General features: G+C 27.6%; 1 protein-coding gene across 4 annotated transcripts in view; it reads right to left on the bottom strand.

Annotated features, from left to right (window-relative positions):
• The window catches only part of LOC107450089 (transient-receptor-potential-like protein), a 202,090-nt gene that overhangs the window by 142,930 nt on the left and 39,255 nt on the right, over nucleotides 1-19,905 (bottom strand). For 2 of the 4 annotated variants that reach the window (XM_071187496.2, XM_071187497.2), the window contains exon 3: nucleotides 13,748-13,817. The exons of the other annotated variants lie outside the window; for them this stretch is intronic. The gene's annotated coding sequence lies outside the window, so the exon portion shown is untranslated. The remainder of the gene's footprint in view (nucleotides 1-13,747; nucleotides 13,818-19,905) is intronic. 4 annotated transcript variants of the gene reach the window in all.

The raw sequence follows: 19,905 nt of genomic DNA on the forward strand, positions 1-19,905 counted from the left end.
TGATTGTACATTGTAAAATGAAGGACCAGGTAAAATTAATTATCAAAATTGAAAAGAGAAGGTAAATAATAATAATATTGTAAAATTTAAATCCTGACAAATTAAGAATCTTAAGAAAATTTTATTCTGCTTAATAATATATTGAACAAAAGACAATGCTGGGTAATAATTAATTTCACAAAAATAAACTTAAATTAAATTTTTTAACAGAAATAAAGTTATTAATAAGATAGCAGCAATATTTATTTAGTCAATTACACATGAAAACGATTTCAGACAGTTCAGCACAGCATTGACAACAAAACATAAAATATGACTCACCACGAAATTAATATAATCATATAATAGCTATCGAAACAACAATTAATCTTTAAACCTAATTGTTACATCTTTTGGGAGCTGGTCCCGAAAACGAAAATACTTTAAACATCTACAACACTTCGAAATCATAAATTAATTCACGCCGAGGTGAAAAAACAAAGTAAAGGTAAAGGTTCGAACAGAAACTTACTACTGCGCAGACTCCTACAAAAATTGTGCTGACATCTCTGAATTAGAATTTAAACAAAATAAATGATATTTAATGAATTAATGCTACTATCTTTTAAACGTTACAATTAAGTTTTAAAACAATAAATACAAATTGAAAATTAATTAAATATTAATAAATGATACATTTTTAAAACTAAACAAATGGTTTTATCGAAACAATAACAAATTATCCAAAACTGTAGAAGTTTTAATAATAACACTGCAAATATTCAACACTGCTCACAGTTTGCAAAAGATAGCTGACACTGCGTATGATATTTGCGTTTGTAACGTCAATGTTCGTCACACATGACATTTGGACAAGCGCACATTTGCATATGACTTATAAACCAGAAGTCCAGAGTTCGTGCCACTGCGCGCTGGTACGTAAATACTTGTTTCACTCGAATAAATATACGTTTATTAATTTATGTTCTATAAAGACACTGATATTAAGTCAATTATAAAAAAATTCACAAATTTTACATACTCAATTAGGTATATGTAATATGCATATTTAGAACTGTTTTTTCTTCGACCCCCAATCGACCCTTCTGTTTCGTATCGACCCCCATTCGACCCCCTGGTTCAGATCGACCCCCGCCTTTGTTAAATAGACCCCTGGGGGTCTATATAGCCCACTTTGGCGACCTCTGCTTTACACTAAAGTGTTTTTCCACTACACCAAAATCCAAGGATAGTTCTTGGTGCTGTCAAACTTCTAGAATGTTTTTTTACACTACTTGCTGTAAAGTAGCCACCACCAACCATCATGTTTGTCATTTAGCAACACTAAAATTTATAATTACGGAAGGATATAATGCACATAAGAATCGGTTAAGTTATTTTTACGAGACAATATAAAGTAAGAAACAGTAATTTAGGTTGCATACATAGACTAATTCTAATTCTTAACATAAAATGAGTTTGTAAATCAAACATATGCGTAGCAGAGAGATCATTATTGCGAATTGAAACTGGGCTTAACAAAGCAGGAGCGAATGGAAATTATACATTATAAAATTATTTAATGCAGTTTACAGAGACATGAAAATTAAAATATGAATATCCTTATTACTCAACTAAAAACGCACATGCACACTTTTAACAGTGAATTTTAGTTCCTGTTGAGGAAAAGCAGCATAGAAAACCCTCGCCAACTTCGTTATCAATTGTAAACGATTGCAGACGAAATCAAAACGCACGATCATTTGATGTTTTGGAAGCAAAATATTTAACGTATGGTGCAAATGAAGCTGATCTTGATGTAAATCTTTCTCGTTTTTGGAGTTTAGAGCTTTCATATACGCGTTAAATTTCTAATAAAAGCTTCATTTGGGGTCAATTTGAAGAAAAAAAATTTTCTCAAAACTTTTAGTATTTCTTCACACAACTAATTCGTAAAACTCGAAAAGATATTGCACCATAGTTTTTACAGTGTACAGTTTAGATAAAGGGCCATTTTACTATTTATTTATTCTCATTCATAGCACTGGAACTAATTACACAAATAAACAAAGTTTCTCCTAATTATTAAACTGTTTAGTTGAAAATAAAATAACCCTCAAAAATTGTTTTAATATTTCATCCAATAATTGATCATCTTATAATCATATAATTGAAAATTTCATCTTGAACAATGTTTATGCCACCGCTAAAAATTCGAATGATAACCGTTGTATAGCGTAATTATCTGACGATATGATGAAAAGTGCAAAGAGTAAAAGGAAGGAATTCCAACTTCTGACTACTATTTTGACTAAAGTAACGGGACATATTCCTTATCCTTTAATTAGGACTACCACCATATTTCAAAGGGCAAAAATTAAAATTCGTCAAAAAAATAAAAAATTCTGTTTTCAGAAATTTTGTTTATGTGTCTTCCTTCGTATTTAGAGTGTGTATTTCTGAATAAAAAGTAAATACATCTAAGTACGGGAAAACCCGATAATTAAATAAAAATTTATTTGGAATTCCTTCTTTTTTTGAGTTACTAGTTAATTTTTTAAGAATACAATTTATAACACTATTAAGTCAAGAATTGTTTTAAATATGAAATAAAATTGCTTAAAACTTCAACACCAAATGCTGCAATTTTATCAAAACAATCACATAATTACCTTTAATGTCAAAAATAAACTTTTTCCAATTTATTACCCAAAGAAGAATATTTAAATTACTCAAATAAGTATATGTCTCCAAATTAAAACCTTTTATACGATAATTTTTCGTACATACTTTTACTTGTTTCGAAAAAGCATCATTTATATTCACAACATTCGGTATTTAAATAAAAGAGAAAATATGAACAGCTTAACACTTGGACTGAAGTTCATTTAATAATATTTCCTTGTACAATATTCAGAATAATCTCTCTTTCTGGAACTTTTATCAAACAAACATCATTTACAACAAATTGAATCACATTGTCCTCTTATGCAGTATATTCTTATTTCATTCAAAGCTATGCATGAAATCTAAACAGCATAAAATTAATTGAACCATCTTGACAGAATTATAAATGTTCGGCGATCTTTCTAAGGCAATATTATCGAATCGCTAGCATCATTTTTCATGAAAGTGTGAATATTTAATCATACTAACAAATCTAAGAGGGAATACCCCTTATCTTTCAGGTAATATATTCATAAAATCGCATCATACTTATTAGAATAAATATTTTTCGTGTCTGTAGTTTTAGTATTGTAATACTTAATGAGATATTTATAATTTTTAAATGTTTATTTGTGAATAAATGTTTAATTGTCTGATTTGTATTAATGCACTTATTTTTTTAAATAAAAATATTCATAAAAATGCTTAGTACTTTTTTAAAATTTAATTATATAGAAAAATTCTAAACCTTTTGTAAAATAGTCAACATTTAAAAACTGAAACTACTTTAGTATTTGCAGTTTGCAAATTTTAACTGGGTGCTTTCTTTCCCTTTTATTATTTTATATTAAAATGTTTATTTACTGTAATAAATTAAAATAGTTTTTTATATGTTATTGAGTTAGGAAAAATAAAATAGTTTTTAATGTTTTCTTACGTATCATTATTTTTACTTCAATCTATTCCCTTTATTTCAATTTTCTGCTTAAGCAATTACTTTTTTTATATAAATTTACAAAAAGTTGCCACACTACAAAATTAAAATTTATCTTCTAATAAGATTTATCTTCCAGTTATTTTATTATCTAACCTCTAAATGCTTATTTATAAAAGAAAAAATGTTTGTGAACAAATGACCTTACCACACTTAAATGTAGCAGAAAAGCAGCGTGTCCGTATTAGATAAAAGCAAAATATACCCCTCAAACCAAAAGAGGATATTTATTAAGTTGAATCTACCAAATTTCGCTGCTTGAATGCAAAGCCACATGTGTAAGAATTGATCGAATAAAAATACCTTACAGTAAGTAAAATGTTAAAAACACCAGCGAATGTTTTCCTTCTTTGATCGCATTTTTAAAACAAGCTTTGTTGTGAGGATTTTCATTTGTATTGTTTCTAATATTTTAACAGATATATAAGATATATTTTAGGCTAGTATTCCTGTAAACATTACTTTCTTTTTACGAAAAATTGAAGTTTATTTGAGTTTACAAAAATTAAAGAGAATGAAAAATTAAAGTTTAAAGATTATAAAAATTAACTTGTTTTAACAATGTTCAAAGTATTCTGTAAAAATTTCCGTATCAAATTACCATAAAATGACCGGCATTTTTTGCAGTAAAATCCAATTTTAACGGAACAGGTTGTGGAAGAAAAAATTTGATTTACCGTAATTTTTACAGTAAACTCACTGAATCACACTAATTAAATAAATATTACAGTTAAAATTACGGTATAATATTTTACAACAAAAATGGATTCCTGGAAAAATGGAATTTACGAATGATGCACCCAAATTGTCGGTTCTTTATACTGTAATTTGATTCAGAATTTTTACAGTGCAAGACCTAGAATTCCAACATAAATGTTAAAAATATACCTCTACATTTCATGTATGATTATAATGAGTTTATTTTGTCGAAAATGATCCAATTTTAGCCTTTTTGTTTTATGACCATACGATTATCATGAAGACAGTTAATTATTTTTGGCAACGAAATTTCTTCAAATTGAATTTATGAAAAACAGAGGTCGTGACATTTATGTCAATTTATCTACTTTAAATTCAAACAGATACATTTTTATGAAAATTATGCTTTTAATCAAATTTACTGATCTTCGTTGTCAACAATCATTCACCATTTAGTGAATAAATTTTCAATGCTGGTTTGCTAAAAATTAATTGATTTTTGAGCAAATAATCTAGAGATGGCATTTTGAAATTTTCTAATTTTTCTCATTTTTTGCAGTTTTAAAATGATGCAACTTTCGTAATAATGGAAACCCCGATGGCAAAATATCATGCGAGCACAGCGGGTGAGACTATACCTCCCAATCTAATTCATGAGTTTTTTTTTCAAGATAGATTTCTTCCTGCTCAATACATATCAGAAAGATCCCAACTACCAAATTTTAACTTAAATTTGGTACTTACGAACACCTAATGCTTTTGGATAAACAAAGAAAAAGCTTGTGGTAGCAACTGTTTCGTAACATCGCTTGTGAAACTCAAAAACATACAATTCCGGATATGTATCTACTCTATCATTCGGCTTGCCATTTAATCATAAATTGCAAATAAATAAATATACTAAATTTGATCATTTACGCGTAAATAAGTCATTATATCTTTAAAATGTGTTTGGTATTACTTGTAAATTCATCATAAATAGCAAATGCGCAGAAATAACCTTACTTTCCGATCCCTCTAATATTTTTGAATCAAATGAAAAATCATTTAAAGTTTTTTCAGCGTAAAGAAAGAACAATAAGAGAAAAAGATTTATTATATATTTTTTTAACAAAAAGTTCGCCACAAAAAATATTAGTCTATGACAAGAAATATATTACTAGAAATATTTCTAAGACAAATTTCACCCTAAATTCAATATAAAACATTAGTTCCATTCTACAATTAAAGAATATTTTTACTAATATTTCGTATTTTTAAGCACGAGTTTTTACTTGTATTTAGGATAGCACTTAACAATATTTTGGTTTGATTCAAAGCTATCGCATCATATTCAAATATTACTTTTATTATTATAATGAACAACGTTTTTAATCAGTGATTAAATATATATTTATTAAATATGCATTCAATTTTCAAAGCAAGATATATTTTATAAAATAAGTTTAAACTGTTTATTTTACACTGAGAAAGAAGAGCATGGTCAAAACTACCAGAATATGGTAAAATTTACCGTGTTCATGAGAAGACCAAAAAACTCAGTAATTTCTACAAAAGCACTTTTGTGATGATATTTGTAAAATTAACAATAAAATATGGTTTTATAATACGTAAAAGAATTTAGTTAATCTGTTAAAATGTCTTAATTTTATCGTGATACCTTAGAGCATGGCATCAAAAGTATATATTCATTTAAATTTACTTTTCAGTTTTGTATTTTTTACTAAATGTGAGTAATACGAACTATAATTTTGAGAACCGGAATTTCCGGTAAGCCGTTAACATATGAATGATGAAAATTATCAAATGCATGGTTTAAATACCATATACTCTGGTTTTTAATATCAAAACTATGCTGTTTCAGCATAGCTGATTCAGCATGTCATCAGAAATTTCATTACTATACAGTACGGTAATTTTACCAGAATTATTTTCTACTTTTAAGAATACTTTTTTAAAATAATACTTTTAATATCACTGTTTCTTTAAACAATCTAGTTAATATATCTAATTTATTAATGTAAAATTATTTTCTTAATTAATATAAACGAATATTCATAATAATACTGCAAATATTCTCCATACATCATTAAGTTCGAAACTTCACTTAATCAAACATTTTTTAAAGATTATACAATACAGTATAATTAGAAAAAAATCGCAGAATTCAAAGTAATCACGACAGGCCTAGTAAAAAATAAAATCCTTGTTTTTCCAGAAATTAAAGAAGCTTAGGAGGGAAAACAACAAAGAGAAATAGAGATCTTTCCATTTACAAAAGGAAATGGCCACATTAGGAAGTAAAAGATATTTACTCTAGAAGCTAACAAAATAATAAAAAAGAAGAAAAAGAAATGGTTGAAAAGTCTTGATACAAAAATCCTCGATCGGAAGATTGAAAAAACACTTTGTTCTATTTAGTTCTCATCTAAATGAAAATTGGTTTCAAAATTTCAATTTTAGAGTTTCATGGTGATTTCCTTCTGCGATGATGGTTTATATATATATATATATATATATATATATATATATATATATATAAGTTTAAATATTGAGAAAACATGGAAAATAATAAAGATCAAAGAAAAGCGAAGAAGAAAAATTAAAACTATAAAAAAAACACATAAATTTTTTTTTGTATCTTAAAGAAACAATTTTTTTTCCTTTAAGACACATAAAAAAATGCTTATATGTATTTTTTTAATAACTTTATTTTAATAATCTTTCTTCTAAAAAATTGTTAAAATAATAATAACTTTTATTATTATTTTAATTATTAAAATAATAATAACGTTAATTTTTGAAATAATAATAACGTTAATTTTTGAAATAATAATAACTTAAAATTATGACTTTTAATAATTTTTCTTTTAAAAAGTTATTAAAATGAAACTAATTAAAAAAAACATAATTTTTTTTATGTATCTTGAAGAAAATTTTTTCTTCTTCTTTGAGATACAAAAAAAAATTTATATGTCTTTTTTAATAGTTTTAATTTTTTTCTTCCTTTTTTTTAATCTTTAATGTTTTCCATGTTTTCTCAACATTCAAACTTATTTTATGAGTTCTATATACTTGCAGCTTATGCGCAGTTAATAAATCTTATTAATTTTCTTCGTTTGTCTCTCATTTTTTTAACATTTTTGTCTTTATTCAGCTATATATATATAGGTTGTGCTAGGAATAAAATTACGTTTTATTTTGAAAATATAAAAATAAGATGACTTTCTTTTAGTGAATAAATATTTTATTTAAGTATATATTCTCCATTTTGTTTCAATACTTTTTGTCATCTTTCTTGCAATAGAATGATTCCAGCACATACAATTTTTGTTCTTTGTTGTGAAAATTAGTCTAGTTGATATTGGACCTCCTCATTTGAAATAAAGATTTTACCTTCTTCAGATAAATGCACTTCAATGGATTATTCAAAATTATATAATTTTCTTGATATAGGAAAAGCTAATTAAGGACTTCAACGCCGCGGCATAAAATTCTTTCCGCAGGAACATGAGGAACCCATGAGTCGAGCTTTGAGATACTACCTAAACATTTCAAATTATCTTGAAGGTTGAATTCGCTAAATTTAATATTTTAGCAACCTCACGAGTTGTTATTCTCCGTTTTGCATAAATTAATGCTTTTATTGTGACTTAATCTGTTTCAACAGTGTCGTACTATCAATATAAATCTTCTCTATACACATAGGATCCATCTTCTCTATGCACAACTTTTTTCTTGCTTGAACAATATTTTAATATATGAACAGCATATGCTTTTCATCTTCCTAAAATAATTTTAACTTTGGATTTGCTTCAGATATTGTAATAGAACATTTCAAACTATACACATGAAAATACGTAAATATTAAATCATATAATCCTTGTTTTTCCAGCAGCTATAATTACAAATTGCCCTTTTCTCTGAAATAAGAAATTTTTAGACTTACACAAATACCGGTAAATCCTTCGATACTAAGATGGTATATTTTGAAACATATTTTGTCGTTTAAACTAGAGTATTTAATTTTGTTTAGTCTCGAATCAAGCTTAAAGTTAAAAAGAGAAGATAATTACTTGTGAATGATTTATTTTATTATCTTGTATTTATACAAGGAAAACATGAAATCTGAAATTGTATAAAATGCCTAGACTTTGAAAAATGCACTGGAAAAGAATGAACTGTTTGAGCACTCCACACATTGCCAAGGTATTATATACAAAGTCAATTAACAAACCTGCAAAGTTTGAGATATGATTTACTTCATACTTTTATTTAGTATGATTATGGTGTAATAGTAGTAGTTGTAAGCTTGAATCTGTAATAAATAGGGAGAACTAGTTTTATGGGATTATTTTTGACCTAAGCATGAAACCATTTGACAGGTCGACAATCCATGGGGAAGGCTACCTTCCGTTTCTTCTTGTTATTTAAATAGAAGAAAATTGATGCTCACAAATCTTAAAACACGTATACTACTGCATTTGTTTGCAAAGAAAAATTTGTTGAAGAAGGTCCAAATACATATCATAGGTAAGTTCTTAAAATCTATTTCCAGAATTACAATTATTTAATTTACTTCATAAATCAACTTTTAGTGCGTACTTTTTTCCAAGAAATATTGCATTAATCCCAATTAGTGCATTTTATTCATTCTGAAATCAAAATTCATATTTCAAAAACTGCTTTGCTAGTAAATCTATTCATGGAAGAAAACAAAACTACAAAGTAATAATTATATAAACATTTTCAGTAGTAATGCATTGTTTTATTCATTTTCGTGTTAAAGCGTACATGTTGAAACCTTAGTGGCATTGTTGTTGCTTTTTTTTCTTTTTCGCTTATTTACGTTTAATTTTTTCCCTCTCTCTGATTTATACAAAGGAAGGAAAAAAACAGTCCCCTGCAGTTATATTTTATTTTATTTTATAACCATTATTGAAAAGCCGACCTAATTTTGGGTTTACGACTATTAATGCTCAACTAAGTAGCCTTATAATTTTGAACCCAATTTTAATGACAAGGGAACTTGGATCAAGTTTTAAGAGAAATTTTACTTCGTGGAGGACTTTTTGATGGAACTAATCCGCATTTGCGTTACATGGAGAGGAAAACAACGAAAACCTTCCACGTCTAGCTTGATGACATGGAGACTTAAAATCATGATCCGTCTACCACTGATGATATTTTGAGTCAGCACTGTGGTTGATGCTAGCCGCGAGGGAAATTCGTATCAACCAGCCATAGCTGGGATTTGAACCCGTGCACCTCATTGGAAAGCGGATGCTTTCAAATATGTGAAAAGATATTCATGATTTTGAAAGATGTTTTGTAATACTCTATGTTGGATTGAAATTTAAAAGCATTTTTATATCATACTTAAATAATGATAAATCAATAAAGAAACATTACATAGGCTTTTTTATAAAGTAACTTTGATACACTACTGAATAAAATTATATTAAGTTCCATACCATTGTAATTATATGCTTTGATAATCAGATAAATTTGTAATTGTGTATTTTTTAGAGAAGGATGTAATAAATTTCAGGTTCTTTTAACTAGATAATTTTCCTCGCATTTTCACATTCCTTGGTAAAATAAATTTCATTATTAATAAATACCTTTCCAAAGATATTTCGTTTTAATGAATATATTTTACTCTTTCTAACACTCCAATACAAGTACACTCCATTCTGGAATTTCGTTGCTAAGAAGAGTCAAAATAACAATAAGGATGTTTCTCAATTGTCTTTTGGCGAAAAATAGAAAAGCCATAGTTAAAACACCTTAAGCTTGAAGCAAAGCCATAATTTTAAACAATATCTACCATTTTCTCATAAAGAATTATTTGGGTTTTAACAAAGAAGAAATAGCTTAACATTTAAAAAGTAAATGCACTTTCAAAGAAAAAAATCCCAATTTGGTGTAATTTTTTTCACGCCAATTTCTCCACTTTCTTTTCCCTTCTAAATAAAAATCATTAAAATAAATGAAAAATTCGCAATTTTTGAAAATTTTGTGGTAACTTTTCAAGAATTAAAATTTTTGATCCCAAAATATGTCGTATCTTCACATTGGCATTTTAATCTATTTTCCAAATTAGCCTAGAGAGGTCTGACTAAAGATAAGCAAAAATGTCATGGATAGTTGTTACAAACTCATAACAAATATAAAAATACCAAAAATTAATTAAAAAGAGTTAATTTCATGTGACGGTGGGGCTTTTGAAAAATAACCTCTCGAACTAATTCCAAGTATAAATACTTTTAACTTTCATACTAACATTTTAATTTAGACTGCAAATTTTGCAAGTGCATATTTTATTAATTGCTTGCATTAGATCATTATGCTTAATCATCCTTTAGATTCAAGTAATGATCCGTAATGGAAAATTAAAGTGTTTGCTGCTTAACATCATCTTCATTCCAGACGTTATAATTAACCTTCGTTTCCTATTACGGTGACGCAATGGTTACTACTTACTTAAATTATTACTGTAACATAATCTCAATCGTTAAGTATTTCAACAACATTTTAATGATTTTTCACCTAAAAACAAAATTAAATATTAATTTCCTTCAACTAAAAGTTAAGTAAAGCGTACTATCATTCAATATTTAGAAAAAAATGCGATACTTTCCTTTCGAGCTATGTTATTTATGCTTATTTTATCTTTTTTCATTGTTTATCGCTTTTAGAAATCAAAGGAAAATGTGTAAAATGTGACAGTACTGTTTTTAGAATAACAGCCAAGAGACAAATATGCTAACATAGCATAACTAAGTTAAACTTGCATTCATTCTTTATTAGAATATCACCATGCTTCCTTAGAAAGATATGTAATTTACACACAGTTTTATAACCGTTGCTGAACTGCTGACAAAATTTTGGGTTTACGACTACTAATGTTCAACACCGTAGCCTTGTAATTTTGAACCAACCCAATCCAGAAGACAAGGGACCTTCGTGGAGATTTTGCCTTCGTGTAAGATTTTCTGGTGGAACTAACCAGCATTTGCATTACATGGACTGGGAAATATCGAAAACCTTCCATGGTTAGCCTGACTACAGAGGGACTCTAACCCATGGACTGTGTACCACTGAGGATATTTCTGTGGTCCGTGCGAACCGGTAGCGGAATTCGTATCGATCAGCCATCGCTGGGATACGAACTCGGTTCGGCTCATTGGAAGGTAAGCGCTCTATTCCCTGATTCACTACGACTCATTTTCACATATTTAATATTTTTTCATCTCTTTTTACTTTCAATATTCAACATAAAAGCAAAGATTTTTGCAAAATGTTCTAAAATTGTTTTTTAGTAGCAGCACCCAAATGCACTGCTAATTTGTAACCAACTCTACAGTTTTGTAATTTTTATCAAGTTTAAAAAATTATGGAACTGAATAGAACATTGATGCAAACATGTCATTATCACAGTATAAAAAGAAAATCAAGCTATGTATAGTATACCACGTTTACTTTTGAGGCACTTACAAAGCACAAGTTATCGTAAAAACTGAAAAATATAAATAACATTTGAAACGTTTGAACTATAAAAAACCGCTCAAAAAAATTCCATTAATATTTTTGTTTATTATCTTGAGAAACATGAGAGTCACTTTAGAGGCAATCATTATTTAAAGTCCTTCATTTACGTCTTTCATATATCTCACAAGCGCTACAAAAATGTTTTATATAATCTCAAAATTTATGATCAAAAATTATGACACAGATATTACGCTTGCTATAAATTTAGATAAGATCAGGATAATTTATAAAAGTTAAAGGACTAACCAACGTTGTGTGGGAAACCAACGCATAAACCCATACCAAGATATGGGCTTAGCTCACACATAAATCCATATCATGCTCTTCCACCTGAATTTGATGCCCGGTCAACTAGACTTGATGGTGTTTAAAGATAATAATAAATCTTTTCAAACTAATTATAAAGAATTTTTAATGAATAGTTTTGCATCGGCTATTAGCAGATTTCAAAAAAACAAACCTTGAAATCAAGTTAATATAGGTTCAATAACCTCGATAAATTCTAAATAATGTTAATGGAAAACAACATTACTAAACCTAAATCTATATTATATAGTTAATAATGTACATGAATAATAACTTTGAAATATGTTTAACTTTTACGCAATAAAGTTTATACGTAATTATTTTCCAAATTTTTAAAGCTAAAATCACCTTCACCTGCGTGCTTATATAAAATTTTGCAACGATATTTTTTTTAATATTTTAGAAACAAAGACATTAAACGTAATATACATAATTCGGAGAAAGCAATAACAATTCAGCAGATAATCTACACTTCTGAAAAAAATCACTAATACAATTTTTTTACTTTGAGTTTTCTGAAATTAAATATTTTACAGCAAAGAAAAAAGTCTACAAATATTGAAGTGCATTTAGAAGAATTAATATTTTAAATGTTAATTTTTCTTAAGTACTCGCATATATTAAAAAAAAAAGACCAAAATTAGAAAACCACTTTTGGGCTGATTAAATTAAATACGTCATGCTTTGATGATGACAACAATTTTACTTTCAAATAATTTACATAAAACTTTAAAATTACATGGCATTCCTACATTCACGGTCTTTTTAAAATAGCTATCCATTAATTGCTTGATCTGCAAAATTGCTTAAGTAACTCTGTATTATTAGAGCTTATTCCAACGCTTTTTGAACATTTATTAAATATGGCGCAATTAATACTGGAAAATGCCAAATTAAATTTTATTAGAATATTTTAAAGCAAATTCTTGGCTTTGTTCCAGACATTTTGTAACTTACAACTCGTACTTTCAGTTTTTTTTAAGTTGCTTATATATTGGCAAGTATTTAGTTGGTATATATTGGCAAAATACCAAAAACAATTTTTCAAAAAAATAACGGATAATAAGTATATAATGAAATAATTTTTTAAGTATAAAAAGGCATTTTAGTGGCTTCTTATACATGCCTTTAATTTAAAACATAGTATTTTTCGCCAAAGATAAAATTTTCATATTATTTTAGCTGTTTTTACAAGTTTAGATAAAAAGAAGTTTATAGTTTGATTAAATATTTGACTTTAAATTCCTAACATTTTTATTGCTTTAAGTTCATATATTTGTTGACATTTGTGGTCGAAATTTATTCTTTAAAATGCTTTTCAACAATTAAGTTGAATTATCATTGCACTTTAATTGTTGCATGATGTATGAACTTAAATTGACAAGATATTAAATCGTAAAGAAAGTTTATAGAGGTATGTATTTCAGAGGTGACTTTCAAAAAGGAAATAAAAGTAAAATACTTACGTTTCCATAAAACTACATTTTAGTATTTCCAAGACTATATAAAAATTTGTAGCAAATAATAAACCATAAAAAATTTGCTTACCATTGGTATATGTATTTCAGTAATTTTTATTTCAAACTTCTCCCCAAACGAAAGATTAACTCGAAGCTTCCTGGAAGAAAATATACAAATATTGACTTACCTGAAAATCGATAAAATTATTAGTGGTTCTTAAGCTTGTAACTGATAATTGAAATATTTTATCAGAAAACATAAAAATTAATTCTATGTACTAAGTACTTGAACTAGTTTTAAGAAGTAATATTGAATTCATAGAGTGATGTTAACTTGCCGTATAGAACATATATATCTAGCATAAAATGCTTCAAACTCAGGGAGTTAAGATTGGTCTTTAAGAAAATTACTGCTGAGATATTTCTAAAATAATGAATTTTATTAATTGTTAAGATATCCACTTATTTTCAAACTGAGAAAAAAAAAGCATAGCTAAAACTACTAGAATATGGTTAAATTTGCCCTGTTTTGAATTACATGATGTTCAGGATTATATGATTTAACAGGATATGCAATCTGAAAACACTCTGTATACTTTGATTGAATGACCAGCCGTAATCTTAAAATATAAAATCAGACACAAAGACGTAATTTCTGAATAAATACGTACTTTTTTCACAGATTTGAGTCCTTGAGCCTTAAAATATGAAGGGTGGCTGCAATCGGAAAATATGGTTCCAATGGTTTAGGCAGGACGAGCAATCAGAAGTTTAGGCTCCTTAATATTATTTCCACTATTTGCGAATTTCTCCACAACAAAGTCGTCTTTTAATTTGTTTTTTATTTTTGTTTTTCAATATCTATTCAACCGATTTCCTTCAAGGTTCAGATTATTAATTTAAAATTATGTGCATTTGATTGGCGTAAAATTTATATACCTTGCATTGCAAACTTTTTCCAATCATTAATAAGTTAAATAATTAAAAATTTAGATAAAAAATTACTTTTTGCAGGAAATTATTTTTGGAAAAATAGGTTTTGTAAATGTATAAGAAATTTTTTTTTAGATTTCTTCATTTGCTTCAAAGGTGAAGAAAATACAAAAAAGGTGAAATTAATATTATGGGACCCTAACTTTCGACTACTGTCCTGTCTAAACTATTATGACCATATTTTTTCAGATTGTGGCCACACCCCGTATTTTGAAAGTTCAAAATCCATGGTATAGTTTTTGTTAATAAAACTCATAAAGTACATTTTATAAACATATTTTTACATTGAAATTGTATTTTTAAGCTAAAACTATTTTTACACTAAGAAGAAATTTTCTCGCTTGATTACCATACTGTATGATAATGAAATTCCTGGCAAAAAAAACAATAATTCTTTGAGGATAAAAACTAAACTTGAGTTCATTTTTCCTTTTTAGGCTGTTAGGTCGATAATGACTTTAAATCTAATCCCATAATATATTTAATAAATTCGGTATACTAGATAAAATTAATATAATCTCAAAAATCTGTAAAGAATTGTTACCTGTCTGCATTGTTAACTCCAAAAAAGCTCTATTTTAATATTTTAAAAAATAAGTGTTACGTTAAAAATTTAAATATTATTATGGAAAATATGCTAATTTTGCAGATGCATGTAAGAAAAGTGCAGTTTTAAAATAACTTTTATAATGAAAATCTAATATATTTTCTTTCTGACCGTATCTTTTCTCTCTCTTTTTTTCCATAAACTTCACATTAGCATCTTCAGCACGTCTTTTTGTTCAGAAACTTAACCTTAGCTTAACTTATACTTATTTTTTACCTCAGAGAACTCTTGTCATAAAATTCCATCTTGACGAAAATTTATATTCCACTTTATTTTTTTTAATGTTGTGTATATTTATGAAGCTATAGATCTTAAGCATAGTCATGAAAATTCGTATAAAATGTATAAGATATTTTTCGATTTATGTATGTGAAAGTTGTCTAAATCGTATTACTTTTCAAGTTTAAACTGTTATCAATCACAAATCATTGACAACTACATTCGAAACAATTGAATAATAAAATACGGTTATTTAGTGAATTATGGTATTTTTTTGGTAATGCTATTTACGCAGTAAATACGAAAAAAATTTTTTTCGCAAGGTATGCAAGTGGTACGATTTAGAAAATTGGTTGCCTAATTAGCACCATTGTCCTGTTAACATCGAAAATATTGTGTATTTTTGATTAAGTAAATAATAAAACGTGTGTTACCCAAAACAATTGTTAAATAGTACGTATAATAAGAAATATTATAGAAAATTTTAAATATTTCCGAGTTAAGTACCAGTAATATATCTATATATGATGCTAATGGAACATGATTTTGATTGGTAAAAGGTTCAAGCGTAACTATTTTAAATGCTGCTTGTTATGAGTGCTCAATTTTGGGATTTATCACAAACTTCATTTTTAGATTTCAGAAATGGGGAAATGGCTTCAGTTTAAGTCTTCAACGTACACGGTTATAGTTTAGAAATTATTGATTTAATTGTTATTTTACCATAATCAAACAAAACAGTCAAATAACCATAAATAAGTTAGCATTCAAACAATTAACTGTAAAAAAACAGTTTATTAACTGCTTTCACTCAATACGGTTGAACAACCGGAATTTTATCTCACCAACTAGACCTATCTAATTAAGGCGCACTTATTTCCTTTCATATGGGTACATATTATAGCCGATGGGGCTAATCTGTCAATCTAATGTCTAACAGAACGTGGTTTCGAATCCCAGCGCTGTCACCACAATATTTCCTCCATTCCCTTCAAGACATGAGGAGTTTCCAGTATCCTGCATTCTCCAATTTGTGATCCTGGGCTATTAGAATACAGTACTCTCATTAATGCATAGATGTCATCACCATAGAACTGCTTAACTATATCCAATACAAATTTTTAAAAAATTTACAGCTTTGAAACTATGTTAGTTGTAAATGGTTAAAAAAAATCGTATAGTTTTGCATTCATGATTTTTTATCAATAGTAGCTATAAGCGGTTTCCAAACCGTAAAGGTAAAAACTGTGCTTTACCATATTTTTAAGGTTAGTTGGATGGGCAGACTGCTGCCGGTTATTTTATCATTATTTTAGAATGAAAATTCTAACAGTGTAGAAGGTTCTGAGACAGATCAGCCTATTAAATCACATTATTAACCAATGAATACTATATCATTACTTGACTAACTTAGAAGGCTCATAACTTAGAAAGCTTTTTCACCACTTTTTCCTTCCTAAAAATACGGAAAATAAATCCCATTTAAAGGACATTAAATCATTGAATTTACTGAAATAGATCCATTTTTTTCGATTGATTCACATATAAATTGAGGTCAACTGCTGTCGAAAGTTTAATTTAATGAAATCTTTTTAAACAAGTTCTCATCGCTGCAGTCTTATTATAAGCCTCACTTTCAAGATGAGAAATTTTGTAATGAATGCAAGTTAGTCTAGAAAAAGTTCTCAGCCATTTTTGGACAATTTGAGTATCGTAAAGTTAAATGGCTTGAAAATCGACCAGTTGAAGTTTATATGTTGTTTCCAAGTCGAACCGGTATGATACAGGACTGTACAATTTATGTAATTAAGCAACGTTTTAAACATAGTGTTATTCAAAGATTCATACAATAGTTAGCTAACAAAACTAATAGAACATAACAGAATAAGTTACTTAACAATTATATGATGTTACTGATTAAAAAACTTTATAGGCATCGCAAGTGGAAATAAAAGTCGAAATGTTTCAAACATAGGTGGCCATTTTAAAGACTTGCCAGACGTGAAAGAGAAGAAACAAAAGTGATTTTAAATGTAGAACGTGAAGTTGCTAACGATAAATTGAACATAAGGGTAACAAACAAATCTAGAGAAATCTCAGTAGCTGAATGTGAAACAAGAATAAAGATGAAGAAGCAGAACATGAAAAAACCTAGTGACCGAGAGGGACAAATCATGGTTAAATGCATCTCAACGCGCTATGGAGAAACGGTGAGGAACTAATGTCGTTAAAAAGAGGATCAGCAATTATATGTATGAAACAAGATTCCAGAGGATCAAGATGAGCTGATGTGACAGAGGTGGAAATAAAGTTGGCATTGTAGTAAGTATTAAAGTATTAAATGCAAAAATGTTCTGACAATTAGGGTATTAGAATTAACACGAAGAGGCGGAAAATGATCAAGGTGTTGCTTACGAGATCAAACTTACAAGAACTTTAAAAAAATGTTTCTAAACCTTTTTTAGATTGTGTACTGGGCATTTACATGATAGATGAGGGCAAACAAGATAGAAACTTTAAGATATCCGGAAGGGTTGACTTGTGCTGACTTTTGGTGTGCTTTTATTTTTGAATTCTGATCTTTTATGCTGTTTTAGCTTAACTTCATGGATTTGTGTTTTGTGTCCCCCACAATAGTCAGTGAATGTATGTAATAATTTCGCTATTAGAAATAAAGACAAAGGAAGAATAACTTGAAATTGGAAAAATAAAGTCGGTTAATAATACTCTTACTTGTGTATAGCAACCCTAATACTGCCGTGAAACGGCAGAGGAAAAAACAACGTAAAAAACAGCGTAAGTACTTCATGATTGATTCCAAGAAAAGTAGCTTGACAAAATTTTTCCTTCTATTGCTAATGTTAAAATAGAATTTTTAAAAAAAAAAACTGATAAAACAATATTTATTTGTTTATTTATTATTTTTTTGCAATATGTAACTTATCATATTAAAATGCCAAATATAAAAAAAAATCTCCATTTTGAATTTTTTCCCGCTTACGTTGATTTTTCAATTACACCGCAGAATACTGAACAACAACTACAGTTGTTCGGTAGGATATTTGGAAACTTACATTTAAGATGGATAAGAAAAGATAAGTAACTTGGATGACAAATATAAATTTAAAGTTTGCAAAATTAAGTCTTTTACTGATGTTTTTATTCATGAAAAATAATACTAAAAGTTTTACTAAGTAACAAAAGTTACTACTGCAAAAGTTACTTACTAAATAACTGTTTCATTTCAATTCAACACACACTCGCAAGTACACATGCGCATATTTTTTTATTAAAAAGTAATAAATGTAAAGAAACTTAACTAAGATTGATTGACAGCAACATGCGATGAATTAACATTAGTTTTATTTCGTATAAATATTAGGTCTAAGCAGTTCTTACCTTATTTCATTTTTTCTTGTAAAATGAAATCGAAATTTCAGATGTAAAATTATACAGTAGGAAAAAAATACTCTTTCATTATTCATTCCTTCTTTCAGAGAGATCATTAAAAAAGTTTTAAGCGAAGACTTCATAGAAATCTCGAAATTCTATTCATAGAAACATACATTGTAAGAAAAAATAATCTTGAATAGTTTCTCCGAATTTTCACAAAATCAATATTCCTATCTCGCTTTGATAGAAAGAAAATATTTTAAAATTTATATTTGCAATGCCTGCCATTCTTTTAAAAACATGAAACATGATGATAGATAACAAAATGTATTTGTTGAAAAGTTCATAAAAATAAGAGTTAGGTTGAAGAAAAACAAATTTTAAAATAAAGATTAAATACGAAATGCTAAAATTCCGAAATAATAAATCTATAAAAATTATTTTGCTATGCGTCTTTTTTATTGTTTATTGTCATTGCTAAGTATTCGATAGAGTTTTAACACATTTAAACGGATAAAAATAAAATATCTCTAAAGATTTGTTTATATAGTCCTTTTAGCTTTTATCGAGCTAGAGGCATAATTCATACATTACCAATGCCCCTTAAATTTGATTTAGTATTTGATGTAATGCATTGCAAGAGAATCTCCTTTTGATAGTAAGTAATAAAAATTATACAATTTAAAAGTTCTGAAATCCAACGACATTTTTCTTCTTATTTCTTTTATAAATCTCTTAGGCACTAAGGGAATAGAAATGTCTTTCTCAGGACTTTTTCACTTGAGAATTTTATTGTTTTGTTTTCTTACAAAAAAAAACAGGAAGTGGTATGATGAAAGGAGATGATTTCTGAAGAAAAGCAAGGAATAACGAAGAGGTTGTCCTTGTTTTTACAAATTTTAAGGACTTGACAAACACACTTGAGTTAGTGCGATCTGCCCAGCTTAATATTTAAGAGGATTAAAATTGAAAGAGAAAGTTTTTGATGTGATAAAAATGAAATGAAGCAAATAAAATATCCCTACACTGTTAGA

Source organism: Parasteatoda tepidariorum, chromosome 11 (assembly GCF_982258835.1).
Source record: "Parasteatoda tepidariorum strain Cologne lab strain chromosome 11, Ptep-v5.0, whole genome shotgun sequence".
Taxonomy (NCBI): Eukaryota; Metazoa; Arthropoda; class Arachnida; order Araneae; family Theridiidae; genus Parasteatoda; species Parasteatoda tepidariorum.